Source organism: Bacillus rossius, chromosome 2 (assembly GCF_032445375.1).
Source record: "Bacillus rossius redtenbacheri isolate Brsri chromosome 2, Brsri_v3, whole genome shotgun sequence".
Taxonomy (NCBI): domain Eukaryota; kingdom Metazoa; phylum Arthropoda; class Insecta; order Phasmatodea; family Bacillidae; genus Bacillus; species Bacillus rossius.
The window spans coordinates 81104494-81119910 of record NC_086331.1 but is presented as its reverse complement, the minus strand read 5'-3'; the positions used below and the strand labels follow the sequence as shown (position 1 = coordinate 81119910).

General features: G+C 33.2%; 1 protein-coding gene across 1 annotated transcript in view; it reads left to right on the top strand.

The window, feature by feature from the left end:
* LOC134529404 (uncharacterized) overlaps positions 1–11677 on the top strand; it is a 33734-nt gene extending 22057 nt beyond the window's left edge. The window contains exon 5 of the mRNA XM_063363439.1: positions 2981–11677. The gene's annotated coding sequence lies outside the window, so the exon portion shown is untranslated. The remainder of the gene's footprint in view (positions 1–2980) is intronic.
* The last annotated feature ends 3740 nt before the right edge of the window (positions 11678–15417 follow it).

Below are 15417 nucleotides of genomic sequence, written 5' to 3'. Positions count from 1 at the left end.
TCGTGTCGCATCTACATTTTATTCTTAATTACTTAAGGCTTCGTGTTAACTGTAGGGGTCCCTTAATACATTCCTGGTCGCACGAGCGAGGTTTCCAGCGCGGCGTTTGTACTCGACGTAAAGTAATAGTCACTATGCTTAACACATTGGCAGAGAGCCAATTACTACACAGTGTTTGTACAATATTATAAAATTTAACTATGCTTAATATTATAAATTTTAACTATGCTTATTTTCTATCTTTACAATATTATGAATTTTAAATATGCTTAACACATTGTTTATACATTATTATAAAAAATTAACTATTCTTATTTTCTATATTTATAATATTTCTTTTACTCGACGTAAGGTAATAGTAACTATGCTTAACACATTGTTTGCACAATATTATAAATTTTAACTATGCTTATTACTTAGCATGTTGCACACACACAGTGTTGTTTTTAAAGACATTATTATGCTTATAATATGATGTGGGGATTATAATTACGCAGTTTATGAGTGACGCTCCAGCGGACAACATCTCGCTCTCTCTGCGCGGGATTTTTGAGGTTATGTTTATTTAGTCATAGCTAATATGGCGGGTGGGGGTTTTAAGAATTTTTTGAAATTTAAAAAACATTGCGGTTAAGCATACTCGGAGTGGAGGGGGTTTAGTCATAGCTAATATGGCGGTAATTTATTTTAGCATATTTGTTTTTCAAAATTTAAGCATAGCTAGTATGGTGGTTTTTTTTAATATAAAGACATGGCGGTTAAGCATAATGGCGGGGATTTTAGGCATACTTGGGGTGGGGGGTTTATAGACATATTTTTTTCCCTCGAAATTTAATCATAGCTTCTTTTAAGCATATTTTTTTTTTAAAATTTAAAGACATGGGGGTTGTGGAGTGGTGGGGGTTTGCTTTTCAATATTTAGGCATAGCTAGTATGGCGGGGCCTTTAAGCATATATTTTTTTAAAGACATGGCGGTATTTTCTTTTCCAAATTTAAGTATGGCGGTTGCTTCTTTTAGGGGTGGGGGTGTGTTTATAGACATATATTTTTTTTTTCGAAATTTAAAGAATTGATGGTTGTGGAGTGGTGGGGGTTTGCTTTTCGAAATTTAAATATGACTGTTTAGGCATAACTAGTGTGGTTGCATATTTTTCGAAATTTAAACATTGCTTCTTTTAAGCATATTTGTTTTTCTTTTCCAAATTTAAATATGGTGGTTGCTTCTTTTAGGGGATGGGGTGGGTTTATAGACATATATTTATTTTTTTGAAATTTAGGCATAGCTAGTATTGCTTTTCGAAATTTAAACATAGCTTCTTTTAAGCATAGCTTCTTTAAAGCATATGTGCGTTATTTAATTCCCCATACTTCATCTGGTCCCGTGGTCAAGTGGTCAAGGCGTCCGCCTCCTAACCACGACGTTGGTGCGTCCCAGGGATCGAATCCACCTGCCGCCCGAGATTTTTTGTATACAATTCCCGCCTTCGGAGCGACGGTTGCGTGCTCCGGTAACTAAAGGCTGAACTAAGATGGCGGCCTCCAGCAGACGGTGGCGCGCCCTGGTATCCAATGTCAACAACAATGGCGGCCTATGTGAAACAAGATGGCGGCCCCTACGAAACAAGATGGCGGCCCCCAGGCTGGTACTGGGGCAATGTTTACATTTCAATGTTTACATTGGTCCAGTAACGGTTTGTCACTCCTACTGACCTTCCCTTGTACGTACCGTACATTCGCACAAAATACAGGTGTAATCAACGACTAAAATATTATATAATAAAACTATAAATTGAGACAAACATTTTTTTTACGTTTTATTATTAATGTGATAATCATTACATTGAAAATTATTAGTAACTTTGTGGGCACGACGACAGTGATGTTTCTTTCATATTTTTTTGCGCCAGTAAACATCATCACACCTACCCATTTTATCTTAGACTCTCGCAATCGCTGTTCAATGTTTACATTACTCAATACTGTACAATCTTTTGTCAAAGCATGGTTAAACTATTTCGCTGTTTCGTTATTTGTAAACGTTTTACAGCCATACACGACACAATACTTAACTCAGTGAAAAAATTTCTACCGAATAAGTAAATGACATTATCAGAAGAAAAATATGACGTCGGTATCACACACACTCTCATACAGTCAGTTAAAATTGACCGACAAACTTAGGATGCTAGTTCATGACGAGTTAAAAAATACCCTATACCACTTATGGCCCAAAGTGTTTTCCAAGACTTGTATAGGTACGTCTTTGAAGTTGAAACTGAACAACGTTTTCATTGTAAACTATAGATAATGTTTTAAAGATGAGAGGAGCGTCTGCATTACGTTTGATTTTACGAAGTTGTACAACCACCGCTAGTTTTGTCACAAAAGCAGTAGGTATAATTTCATTTACATAAATGAGAGTAACACTCTTAAATTACACTGGTTTTTTTGTGGCTTATTACTACCTTCAATTACTTCAATGATATAATTTTGCTACAGCGACAATAGTCACGTTGATTATGGAATTTGATTCAAATATGATCTAGACGCTCAGAGTTCTATCGTAAATAATCTGTCTATTATTTGCAATGAAATATATTCTTCATCTCCAACTTCAAAGACGTTAACCAGCCTTGGGAAGCGCACTAGACTGTGAGTCATATGGAAGTTCTCAACTTATTTTGCTGTGATGAACCTGGTGCCGAAGTTTGTAGGTCAGATTCAGGTTCTACACACACACACACACACACACAAACACACACACACACAGATATATATATCCTGACTTAGAGATACACAGTAGTGTATCTGTATAAACGTGAATGTCTTTGTGTACGGAATAATACGAAAATAATCTAGTTTCATAAAAGTGTCTACAAATAAAATAATAACTACTTCGATTTGTATTAACTAACGATAACTCACTATTTTTGAGTAAATACGTAAAAATAGTGACTACATATATTTTCGTTTTTACAGGCCATCTGGAGACAAGTTTTGACCCAAGGATTAGCAGGCGAATGCCTCCGAAACCCAACTATGAAGATGGGAGTCAAAATGATAATGGCCCTTCCCCACCTACCACCACAGCCGGGCGTACCCCATGACACAGTTACTCCAGAAACGGATATAGCAGATGGGATTCGTGCCATCGCATTTTTATTGAAGAGGGCAATATTTTAGGGCTAAATAATCTTGTACAATATGTAGAAAGGTTTTGGATGAGACGCGTAGGAGCAGAGAACTTTACTACCTTCAACCATCCACGTCGGACTAATAACGACTTAGAGGGGTTTCATTATCGTCTGCGCAGTGTCATGGGAATGCACCCCAACATATGGAATTTTGTTGAATTGCTTTTAAAATTAAGTAGGAAGTATTCAGCAGAAGTCAGAAGTGTGGCAGATGGGCGCCTTGTTCGACCCTCATCAAGGGGAAACAAAAACACACTAACTGTTCGGAAGGGCATCCAAAAGTTAGTAACTGGAAAATACAGTTCAATTTCATTTCTACGCTATGTGTCACACACTGTGGACAGACTTTTTGAGATTCTGGGACATCCCCATAACAGACACCAAGACAACGGTGAAGAAGAAAACCCCGACGAACCAGCACCACAGCCTGAATTTCAGGACAATCGGGCTGGCACGGAAGTTAATGAGACTGTACCTGGAGTAGAATCAGATGATACTGAGAATCAGCTGGTCCCAACACAATCAAACGTGAGGGTTTGCAAGGTCTGTTTGTTGGAAATTGCCACCCATATTGTTCTGCCATGTGGGCATCTGGGTGTGTGTCAGCAATGTGGGCTGAGATTGCAGACGATTCACAGTCCCTGCCCATTCTGCAGGGCAGCTGTAGAAAATTTTGTGCAGTTCTTTGACATGTAGCCAGGAATGAAAAATATTACCTTTTAATAAACTTAAACATCTGAACTATTTAAATGGATGTAATCAAAAGCGAAATATTTTTTTTAACGCTTCGATAAATAACACAATTTGAATTTATTTTATTTAATTTAGAGTGTTTGGTTAAAGTGTTCATTCAATTTTTTTTTTAACTTATTCGGAGAGTATTTTCCAGTAACACGAATAAGTTTAGTCCTCAAAAATTTTCATTCAGTTGGTTTCAGATTACAGGCTACGTGCACAATTAGGTCTTGCATATTTATTTCAATATGAAGTGACTGTCCTTTTTTATCCGATGATCATAGAAATACATTTAAGATTGGCCTACAGGCACATGTAAATTTTCTAATAAGGATTTAGTTTGGGACATTTCGAAAACTTTTAGACAATTCTGACATTTCAGTTATCAAAAAAAACATTCAGAGAAAAAATATTTTGGAAATATTTAGAATTTTAAATACTTGGAACGTACACAGTAATATTGTGGTACCTCGTTTCCCAGCAGGAAGGTTCCGTTGTATCTGAAGTTAGTTCACACAAGTTATTCTCATATTAAGGTTTAGAATAACGTTGAATGAATTTTAAACCGAACCTTCTGAGGGAGATATGGATTTTTTCCCCCTTCAAATCCTGTTTCTTCCATCACTTGAGGAGTAGTTTATATGCAATATTTTTCATAATTTGTGTATCAGTCTGGAGATAATTTGCGTAAAATGTCGTCAGTTATTCTTCATTAAAAGTGAAATATATCTTCATCGATAATGTTTTGGAATAAATTCATTATGAAACGAAAAAATATGGCTAATTTTTCCAAACGTCGTCATTTTAAAGGTTTCATTAGGAATTACCTAATGATAAGAAACTAGCATCGTAGGGAAAAATTAAAACTTTGCCTTTCCACTAAAAGACTACTGATAAATATGCGAAAAAAGCTTCTATGGATAAATATTCTCAAGAATTAATATTATACTAGTAATTATTGAGCTGGATGGAAATTAGATATAACTGTAACTTAATCAAGAGTTGAAGTTCATATCTTCGTAATTAGCAAAATATGTCCGAAATATTATTATATTCAAGGAAATCCCGTGTACAGTGAATTCCATATCTATCTAATATCTAATATAAATATTGAATTCATAATTAAGAGTTTTTTCACTCAGGATGTTATTAATATACTTTTTTCCCGGTACATTTCATTAAGTTGGAACAATCTTAAGATAAAAGAGGTTGGAGCTACCTATATGTTGTGCAGTTGTGAAAAAAATGGTGAAGTAATTGATTATGAAATACTAAGTTTAGCTCTGGATGATTGTGTAATAAATCTTGTTCATTTGTGTTGCAATATGTACATAAAATCTGTTCATGTCTAGAATGTTTACGATAATTTTGAAATGAATTTGTATTTTTATAGTCATTTTATAAATTAAAACAATTAAATTTGTAGTACGAAGGACAGATTTCTCTGTCTTTCGGGGATAGGCTACACAATCACGTAAAAATCTTTTTTAAAAGGTATCTAATTGAATAAGTGAATTGCACTTTTCTTTCAGTAAAATAAATGATTTAAATAAGACAATAATGACATTTGTTAAGACTGTGAAAATCCTGCGCCTCAAACTCCAGCTGGGTGGTACAGATATTTGCTGTAAGAAACTATTTCCTCAGCAGTTTCCGTTTTACTTCAAACGAAACAGTAGAGACTGCCCCTGGTCGGAAAAGTTGGAATAATACCGGTGAATTATATTAATAGATTGGATGAATTTTTTGGTTTAGCGACGTAATTTTTTTTCAGTTATTTTAAGAACGTATATAAATAACTCCATTGCTGACGCTGAATATAATTACTTTCTACTGATTCAACAGTCACGAGCAGCTTCTTCCTCAAATTTTCAATAGATAGTTGTTCAATAACTGTCGTATGACTTCGCTTTCGCACATTTCAGGGTAGTCCTCACATGCATAGGTAAATAAAACCAAGCATTTGTTTCACCTCATGAATTCAATGTAAAGAAATACTAAAACACTCGAATCTTTATTTTTGAATTAGACTCTAGAAATCATTTTACTTTACTTCCCAAACCAACAAACATTTCTTCACATTAGAAACATAAAATGTGAAAGAGGTAAACATAGAATAGGGGACTTAAAATTTATGTGAGAATTTGGTGCTCAGTTTCTTACCTCAAACTTAAGTATTGTAGGTAACTCTTCTAAATGTTACTTTACTAAAGTTTCCCCATTTTTATCCCAATGTCGGAAAATGGTACAAAGGATTTAGGAGTTTTCTTACTTCTCGTGCCTTTTATCATTTATTACGCTTGATTTGTTTCAGAGTTATGATTATTTATTGTAAAACCAAACTTATAGATATTCACCTCTTAAAAATCTTTCTTAAAAAAAAACAACTTATAAGATCTATGTATGGTTTATGTGTGTATTTTATATACACCAATTGTCTTATTTTCTGGTTGTTTATTTTTATAGAGATATTTTATTAGTGGTAGAGTTTCGTAAATTTATAAAATACGTTTGTAGTGTTTATTGTTAATGCCCATTACTTAACCTCATTTTATATTATATTCAGAGATATAAATTTTTATTAAAATTTTAAAACCTATTCGCGAAAAATTCAATGAAAAATTCAATGAAAAATTAACTCAGTTTGCATGTTTTCATGTTCAGGTTTTTACCTACAACTCTAGAAGATTCAGTGATATGAAGTATTCTTCATACAAACCCTTATTTTCCCTTTCAAAATTCATAAGAGATCGGATTTCTTAAAATGGTAAAATTTAGGGACATAATTCAGCAAAAATAGTGAAAAGGAATTGGTAGAGCTTGGTATATTATTTATTGATACCCAAAATCTTAACTTAAGAATTATTAACTTCAGAGATAATATTAGTGGCTTTGAAAACAAATTTACCACATAATCACCTTCTTAAGGGTGGTAATATATAACCAAATATACCTGTATTTAAGAAAGAAAAAGTGAAGTTAAAAACAATATATTTAGGTTCTAAATAATTTCTTCCAATGTCCAAACTGTTTTCCAAGAAAAGTTTTATTATTGGTATAAGTTAAATAACAGCATCAGCATATTAAGTATACATATATACAGTAGAACCCCTGTCATACACTTTTCAACGGAGGGCACAAAAATGGTGTATGATGCGGGAAAGTGTATGAAAAGGGAATGGCAATAATAAAAAAAATTTTCAATCTAGCATACAAGCACAATGTCAGATTAAACTCAAATACATAATGTGTAAATAATTGCATTATATGAAAGATATGAATTCATAATTATATATACATATAATAAAACCACCAGAAATGTAAAATACAGTCCATAATCAAGTAAAGCTGACATGAGAAACAGTGGCCTTACAAAATGTTATGAAGTCCTTTCTTGGAGGGCAGGAAAAGTCACCAAGCCTAAATTAGAAATTAAAAAAATTAGGCTATTGTAAAAAGAAAATCAGGAATTTATGCTTGTTTGTTTCTTTTTACAAACAACTGTATGCAACAGAACAATTTTCAATAATATTTTTAACTTGAGAAACGTAAAATACAAAACACCCCGATCGTAAGAAAACAATAACAAACGGGTATATTCAGTTCAAAGATTAATGAATGCACAAAATATGAGATCCGTGCTTTGGTAAAGCGCGTGCACCATTTTCATAATCATTGCTAGTTTGCGCCACTAGTCTCGCTTGGTGCTGGCCATAGATGCTACTAGCGAAGTGCAGTCTTCCTGATACTATCAATATCTATGGTGGGATAAAGTTATTTTCTTACGTTTGCAAATGTAAACAATGAACGTTTTTCAAAATAAAAGCATTAAAACGTAGTTTATCAGGAGGAATATAACAAAAAAATTTGTGAATTTTGGGCTTTAACGCTTCGTAAAAACGTATGAAACGGGAAATTAATGATTTTATAAGTGTATGTTCCGGGAAAGTAAACCATTGTAAACATAGTACTTTCGGCGGGACCAAAATTAATCGGCGTATGACACGGGAAAATGTATGAAACGGGAACGTATCATCGAGGTTCTACTGTATATCTGCTTACCTCACATAAAATGCATTTTTATCCACTTGGAAAATTAAATTTTTTCTGCATGTTCTATGTACGTTTAAACTCTAGCACACTAGCGCACGCTGTAGATTCTTAACGGTTTTACTTAAGTGTTTTAGTAACAATTATAACGATGCAGTTTCAAAAATAGTGATTAAATGAATGTGGGGTTGAAGACAGTTTAATATTAAAACGAATAATTAGCGAAGGTGTATGTTCTAAAATAGCCTAAAATAACCAAGTAAGCTTGCTGGTTGGTGTATTTTTGTACTCACAAGATTTTCCTCCATCTGCAAATGTGTGACCGTTTAGTTATATTTACTTTATGTACAGAGTTGTAAATAAGTTTACATATTTAAATGAATGCACATCCAATAAATATCATTCTTTTGAGAACCAGTGTTTCTTATATCGCCTTTACCTTTTCATTCTTGAAAAAACTTTCACCTGCATGTTTATTTACGTTCCGGAAAGAGCATTAGTATTGAAAAGATTTTGAACATTGTTGATAGTTTGAAGTATGAAAATTAGCCTACAACACTATAGTAATGCTTACAATATACGTGTTAAAGAAAAAAGAGAAGGAGATACAAGATGACCGAAGAACCCTTGGTTATCAAAGCTACTTTCAGATAGTTAAATACTATCCACGAGATAAAATGCTCCACGGGAAAAAAAAGTTTCATTTAATAAAATTAAATAAAATCGCTGTCATCTAGCACTGTGCGCATTTTCAGTGATACGAACAAGGTCTACATCAGTTAACTTTCGGTATGTTATTAAGCATATTTGGCTCCACTACTGTGCATAAATTCAGCTTTGGACACATTTTTCACAGATTGAAACGTTAGTTTCCCGGCCCGTGGGGCGATAAGCACGTTTTCTCTACCTCCCCAGGACTTCTGGCAGTCGGATACTTTCGCAGAGGATGCGACTCAGCGCGTTTAGTGAGTGAGGAACTAACTAACGTCGGGGTCAGACTCCAGTGACATGTGTAAAGAGTGTGTGTGATATATGAGAAATTACGTTATTTTCATATTTTAACAGACATTAATCAGACTGAGATTTTGTGTGTGTGAATCATGGCCTAAATATACAGGCCTGCTTGATCCGTTCCGTTCTGCGCATCTACGTCACGTTGGAGGGACTGCAGACGATATTGGCGCGCGATTAGCATGTAATGGAAATTTGAATGTTTGACGAGCAAAAATGCCGAGTTGTGCCGTATATGGTTGTTGCAATGAAAATAAAAATACAAAAGGAAAGAACATAAAATATTATAGTTTCCCCAAAAATGAGGATTTAGCCAAAATTTGGGTACATGCATGTAAACGCAAGGACAAAATAAATTTGAAAAATGGTAAACGACAGTACATGTTACTTATATAAAGATAAACAGTATTGCAGCCGACTTTTATAATTTAACACAAATATTTTCTATTAAAGATAAAATTTTTATATATAGTTTATTGTAAACTAGTTTAAACATAATAGCCTCTATCAGTTAAAATGTAGATGTACAAGCCTAACCAATGTTTATTTTTATTGATGTTTGTAATGTATTTCTTACAATAGTGCTGCAACTTTTAGGTTATAATCGTGCAATCCCCAAATTAAATGTTTCACAATTGCAATATTTTCAAGACATGCAAAAATTAAGAATGTCAGGATTAATAATTTGGCATGTAGTGGGTACAGAAATTGTTGGGAAAAAACTTGTCTTTTACACATCTAAGTTTGTAACAGATAATGGCTGATTTTTCAGGAGCATATAAGTGGATTTATATAAAGCATGGATTAAGTAAGGACACTTTCAGAAACAAATTTCTGCTTAATATGTTAGCATCTCTGCCTGTGAATAAAAATAACGGGAGCACAGCGACTAAAATGACTCACTCTAAACAAGTATTTGCAACAAGCTAAATTATGCCTTAATGCAAGACTTTGTTGACAGCATTCACAATGACTGATCCAAATTATATTTCTAAGTGTAATTAATGTCAATTAATACTTCTCTATGCTCCTAAGGGGATCCTCAGTGGCAGTGCCCACAAATATATCACATTTATTGGGCAAAAGCAGGTTTTGTATCCCCCCCCCCCCCCCCCCCACATTACCCAATTTCTGGGAATTCATTACCTACCAAATGTCCTGGTGGTTCAGAGCTCACTATTTTTTTTTAAGTGTTTATTTTAAGCCTCTTCACAAACCAAGTTAACTCCTACTTTTACATTCTTCAGTAGATGAATTGGAATAATGAGACTCCCCCTTAATAACATTAAGTGTAAGCTGAAATGTAGGCATATGGGAGTAAATTACAAGCACTCATTTCATCATGATGAGCACAGCTAGGCCCTATCTCAGTTGTAACATAGTCACTTTCAAATTAATAACATAGTACCTATGTGATATACAAAGTCAAAGATAGTTTGGGATTTCTTACTGGGTACTTACGCCTATTGCTTCAACTGATATAAAACCATTTTGGAAGAGAAAAAAACACAAACTAATAGCAATTAATGATGAGAGAAGTTTAGCAGAAAATATAAGGCATCAAAACCTTATTCGTTAAGCTTAGTGAACTCAAGAGAGATTGTTTTCAGATTTAGCGTGGATGCTCTTTTTTTTTATTAATGATGCATCCAGTAGATCTTTATTTACATTTTAGGGACAGAGATTGGGAGTCTCTTAAATATGAGGTAAAAAAAAAATATAATAGAAAACATTTGCAAAATTAAGACGTGTACAAAGCAAACCTGTTTTCACCTCAATGATCAGCTCTTACAGCTCAGTATCAAACATGGTGACATCATGCAGTGGCATGGTGAGGAAGTCTCAGACCATTCAGTTTTCTGATGGCACATTAATTCTGCAATGGTTTACCTTTACCATCCACATAATGGACAACATAACTCAGTCCTTTAACACCGGAAGGCAATTTCCCATTAGGTATTGAACATTTTTAACTTGTAGGTCTTTGTTAAAAGGCAAAAAGTTTAGATGAGATGAGAATGGATGACTGACTAAATGAATGTGTGTAGGACGCATGATAATGTTCGCCGCGGTTCTTACTACACTTTGAAGAGCAAGTAATCTGATTGCTTTATCATGGCCTCCACTATGTAATGCCAGTCTATTTACCTTACATATTACATAGGATTTCAAATGTGCAAAATTTTAATAACTACTGAAGATTTCTTAGTAGTCTCTTACTCAAATCATTGCATAAAATCTTGAAGGATAATTTCTTTAGAATTAAATGGTGCAAACTTACAGACATGGCTTGGGGCTTTTATTCATATGAAAAAAAAAGTGACAATAACCAAAAATAAAATTTGGGAATATTTTGGCATCCAAAATAAACTTGGATCCACATGATCACTTAAAATTTATGTATGTTTAGTGGTTGCAAAAACATTATTTCTTGTTTTGATTGATATATATAATATCTTGACTCTTGACATGGCATTTTATAAAAATGTTTGGCTGTACTTTATGATTTATAACTTTTTTATTGAGCTAAAAAACATTACAGAATAATACTGTATGTATTATATAGTTGCTTTTTCTTTACTCTCAACAATAAATGAAGTATGATCTTATGTACATATTTTATTATCCTAAGATGAATTGTTGAAGCAGTTATTCAATGTAATTTTGCATGATCTATACTAATTACATTTTTTTTTATTTTTTAATGACCAAGACAAAATCCACAATTTTCAATGACAATATTTGCTTTTTTTAACACCACCAAATCTTGGCTCTAGTTATCAGTTATATTTCAAATGTGTACCTACCTGACGTAACCTTTTCATGTTCTGCACACAATGCAAATCCCATTTGCATATTTTATGAAACAAATACTTCATTTAAATGCATTTGTTCTATTAAGCTTAATATAAAATTAGTTTTATTGGGCAAAGTTATTTCTGAAAGTATATAGATTATTACTAAAATGCTCCTCAGTCAGAGAAGATAGATATTTTTGTAAGGGTGTCTTACTGAATGCCAAGGGAGCTATTTCTAGTGTATTCAACCAAAGTACATAGAAATTTTCTGTGTGATGATTCCTTTCAAGTGGGTATGTATTAGCTGCCTCATGAAGGATTGAGTGCTACACCTATGTAGCTATTTTCTTCTTTGATCACTAATTATCAACTTAACCCATCATTAGTCCTGCTTTGATCATTTATCTGACACTGAAAAAAAATATGGTTTTATTTTTGAAGACAAGTCTAAGCACTATTGTATTTTTGTTTAGCTGAGTTTTCAACTTTCAATGGCCAACACCCAAACTGGTTGCAACGAATGATGCATTGTTGTACTTGTGACAGGTCTCTGTTAACTGGTGTGCATACTTAGTATGTGTGAACTTTTCTCATTGCGCAGCCAGTCACGTTTATAAAACCGGAGAAGACGGTTATCAATATTATCGGTATAACACTGCATATTGAGTTTATGTTATGTTTTCTGCACTGGTATTGAAACATATTTCCTTAAGTTAGATACGTTCATTGTGTGAGGCACCCATCTGCCCAACCTGCAAACATAAAAATTCTGTGGGGTTTAAAAAAATTAACTTATAATTATACTTTATTATCTTGTATAATCTAATTTTTTCATGTGCTTAAATCATTACTTGGGTATAATCAAGAAAAGTTAAAAGTAAACCAACTTCTTTTTTAATAGTTTTTGTTGTATTTAAACACATATGTTTATGTATTATAAAATAATTTTAATGCTCAAAATAATTACAGTATAAATAACAAGTAGTCAATATGTATTATTTTATTCACTCAAATATGTTCTTATTATGAAAGAAGCGAATGTGAGAAAAAATTTCACGCACCACTAACAGTGTAACATTGTAACATGACCAATGATAAGTTAATGCAAGGATTTTTGAGTTAAGTCATTAATGCATGTTTAGTCCAGCAACCATATGAGCATGACCAGTAAATACTTGGCCACCAAAGACAAACTTTGAAATATCATTATGTTGAAACACACCCTTAAGCATTTAATATTCTGAATTGTTTAAAATGCTTTTAGGACACACAAGGTTTCCACCCTATTCTTTTTCTAGGCAAACTATGGCATTGAAGAACTTGAGATAATAAAAAATAAGAATTGATTTTAATATATACATTTATAAACATACACGCAAAAATAAATAATTACAATTAACTTAAATTTCAAACACAAAAAATTTGAAAAATTTGTCTGTTATTAAAATACTTTACCATTTATATAATTCGTTCATTTATATTATATATATATAACACAAAACAATATACACATAAAAAAAGTATGAATTAAGTCTAGGTCACATAAATTTACATAATAATTACTAATCTGATTAAATCTAAATTAATGAATTTTGTTTAAGCCATTATCTTCGTTAAAATTTTAAATATAACGCAACCAGTATTCTAGCTATTAGTTGAATCTTTACTATGTATATACAGTAAAATATGATTCTGAGGTAATTATTTTATTGTGATTTTAATAAGTGTGATTATGATTTAATTTCAGCTCGAATATGTTCAGTTCATTTCCATGAGAGATGTTATCAAATTCCAATGCAACGACGACTCTTGAATTACACACCAAGAAATGCAAGAAATTTAAAACCAGATGCCATCCCAACTGAAAATTTGTATAACTGTCACTACAAAACAAATAAGTCTTCTGATATGGAAAGGTCAAGTAGAGTCGAAAGACGGAACCGCAAAACTGAAGTCAAGACTCTCATCATGGAAATGCTGACATCTGAAACTGATTACATGCCTGACACTTGTAACATGTCTGTAAGTCTTGATATTACAACAAGAGACATGTCTGACAACAGTAACACCTCTAGCAACTTCAAAATATTTTAAGTAGAGTTTTCACACCTGGTCAAATAAACAGGCTGCGAAATCCAACAAAAAGTAAAGTGAAATGGAATTCAGATGATATTACATCTGCTATTTCCTTAAGAAGTTTAAGTCCAAAAGCGTATCGTTATTTAAGAGCAAATAATTTCCCTCTGCCAGGACTTTCAACACTACGAGCATGGGCTACAACTTTGGAGTTGAGTCCTGGGCCTCTGAATGAAGTCATCCATCTCATGAAAAGTAAATCACTTGGATCAAACATTTTACAGCGTTTAACCATTTTAACCTTTGATGAGATCTATATTTCAAACAAGATTTGCATTGACAAAAAAAAAATCAAAAATTTTTAGGACCCCATAAATGCTGCCAAACAGTAATGGTTCGCGGATTAATTGGCCAATGGAGACAACCAATTTATTATCAGTTCGACCAACCAATGAATGAGAACATTATCTCAGACTTGACATCAAAATTTTATGATGCAGGTTATGTAGTAGTTGGCATAACATGTGACATGGGGGTAGGAAATATGAGTTTGTGGTCACAACTTGGTATTAAACATACCAGCAAGTGCTATATTTATCATCCAAGAGACAAATGTTTGAAAATCTTCTTCTTTGCTGATGTTCCCCATTTGCTGAAACTGCTAAGAAATCACTTACTTGATCATGGTTTTGTTACTGATGGTACTACTGTTGACAAAAGATGTTTTGAATTTTTACTGACAGCTTCCAGTACTGAGATAACACTGGCACATAAAATAAGCAAGTATCATCTGGATTTAAAGGGAACTGAAAGACAAAAAGTGAAACCTGCTGCCCAGTTACTCTCCAACACTGTCTCAAAAGCAATTGAATACTGTGGAGCTAATGGATTTCTAAAAGAAGTTAACTGGGAAGCAACTTCAAAATTTGTTAAACTCATCAATGACTGGTTTGATCTCTTCAACTCTAAATCAAAATTCGGGAGTCATGTTGGGTGCAATGCTTTTGGAACAGATATAGTTAATCAAACTACCCTTGTGAATGAAGTTACTCAAGTAGTGTCTACCATGACTATGGGTAATCATAAGTCCTTGATTCAGTTTCAAAAAGGAATCATACTCAGCAACACTTCTTTGCTGCAAATGTTTGCCTATTTACAATCTCACTATGGCATTGACTATTTATTAACATACAGACTTAACCAGGACATATTAAAGAATTTCTTTTCCTACATACGAGGTATGGGAGGATCAAATGACCACCCTACTCCACTTGACTTCAAATACAGACTAAAATGGTATATTCTTGGCAAAAACTCTTCTGCTATATTCACACAGAGCACAAAGGATATAGAATCAAATGCAGAAAAATGTTTGGTCGAGCCTTTGCATGAAAACATTGAAATCTGTATAACACAGAAGATGTTGACACCGATCACTAAAGGAACACACCATATGTTGAAAGAAGATACAACTGAAGCAAGTGATTTTTCTTCAGAAGTTTTTGAAAATGATAATCTGGGTACTAGTCAACTCATAAATTTTGAAATAACA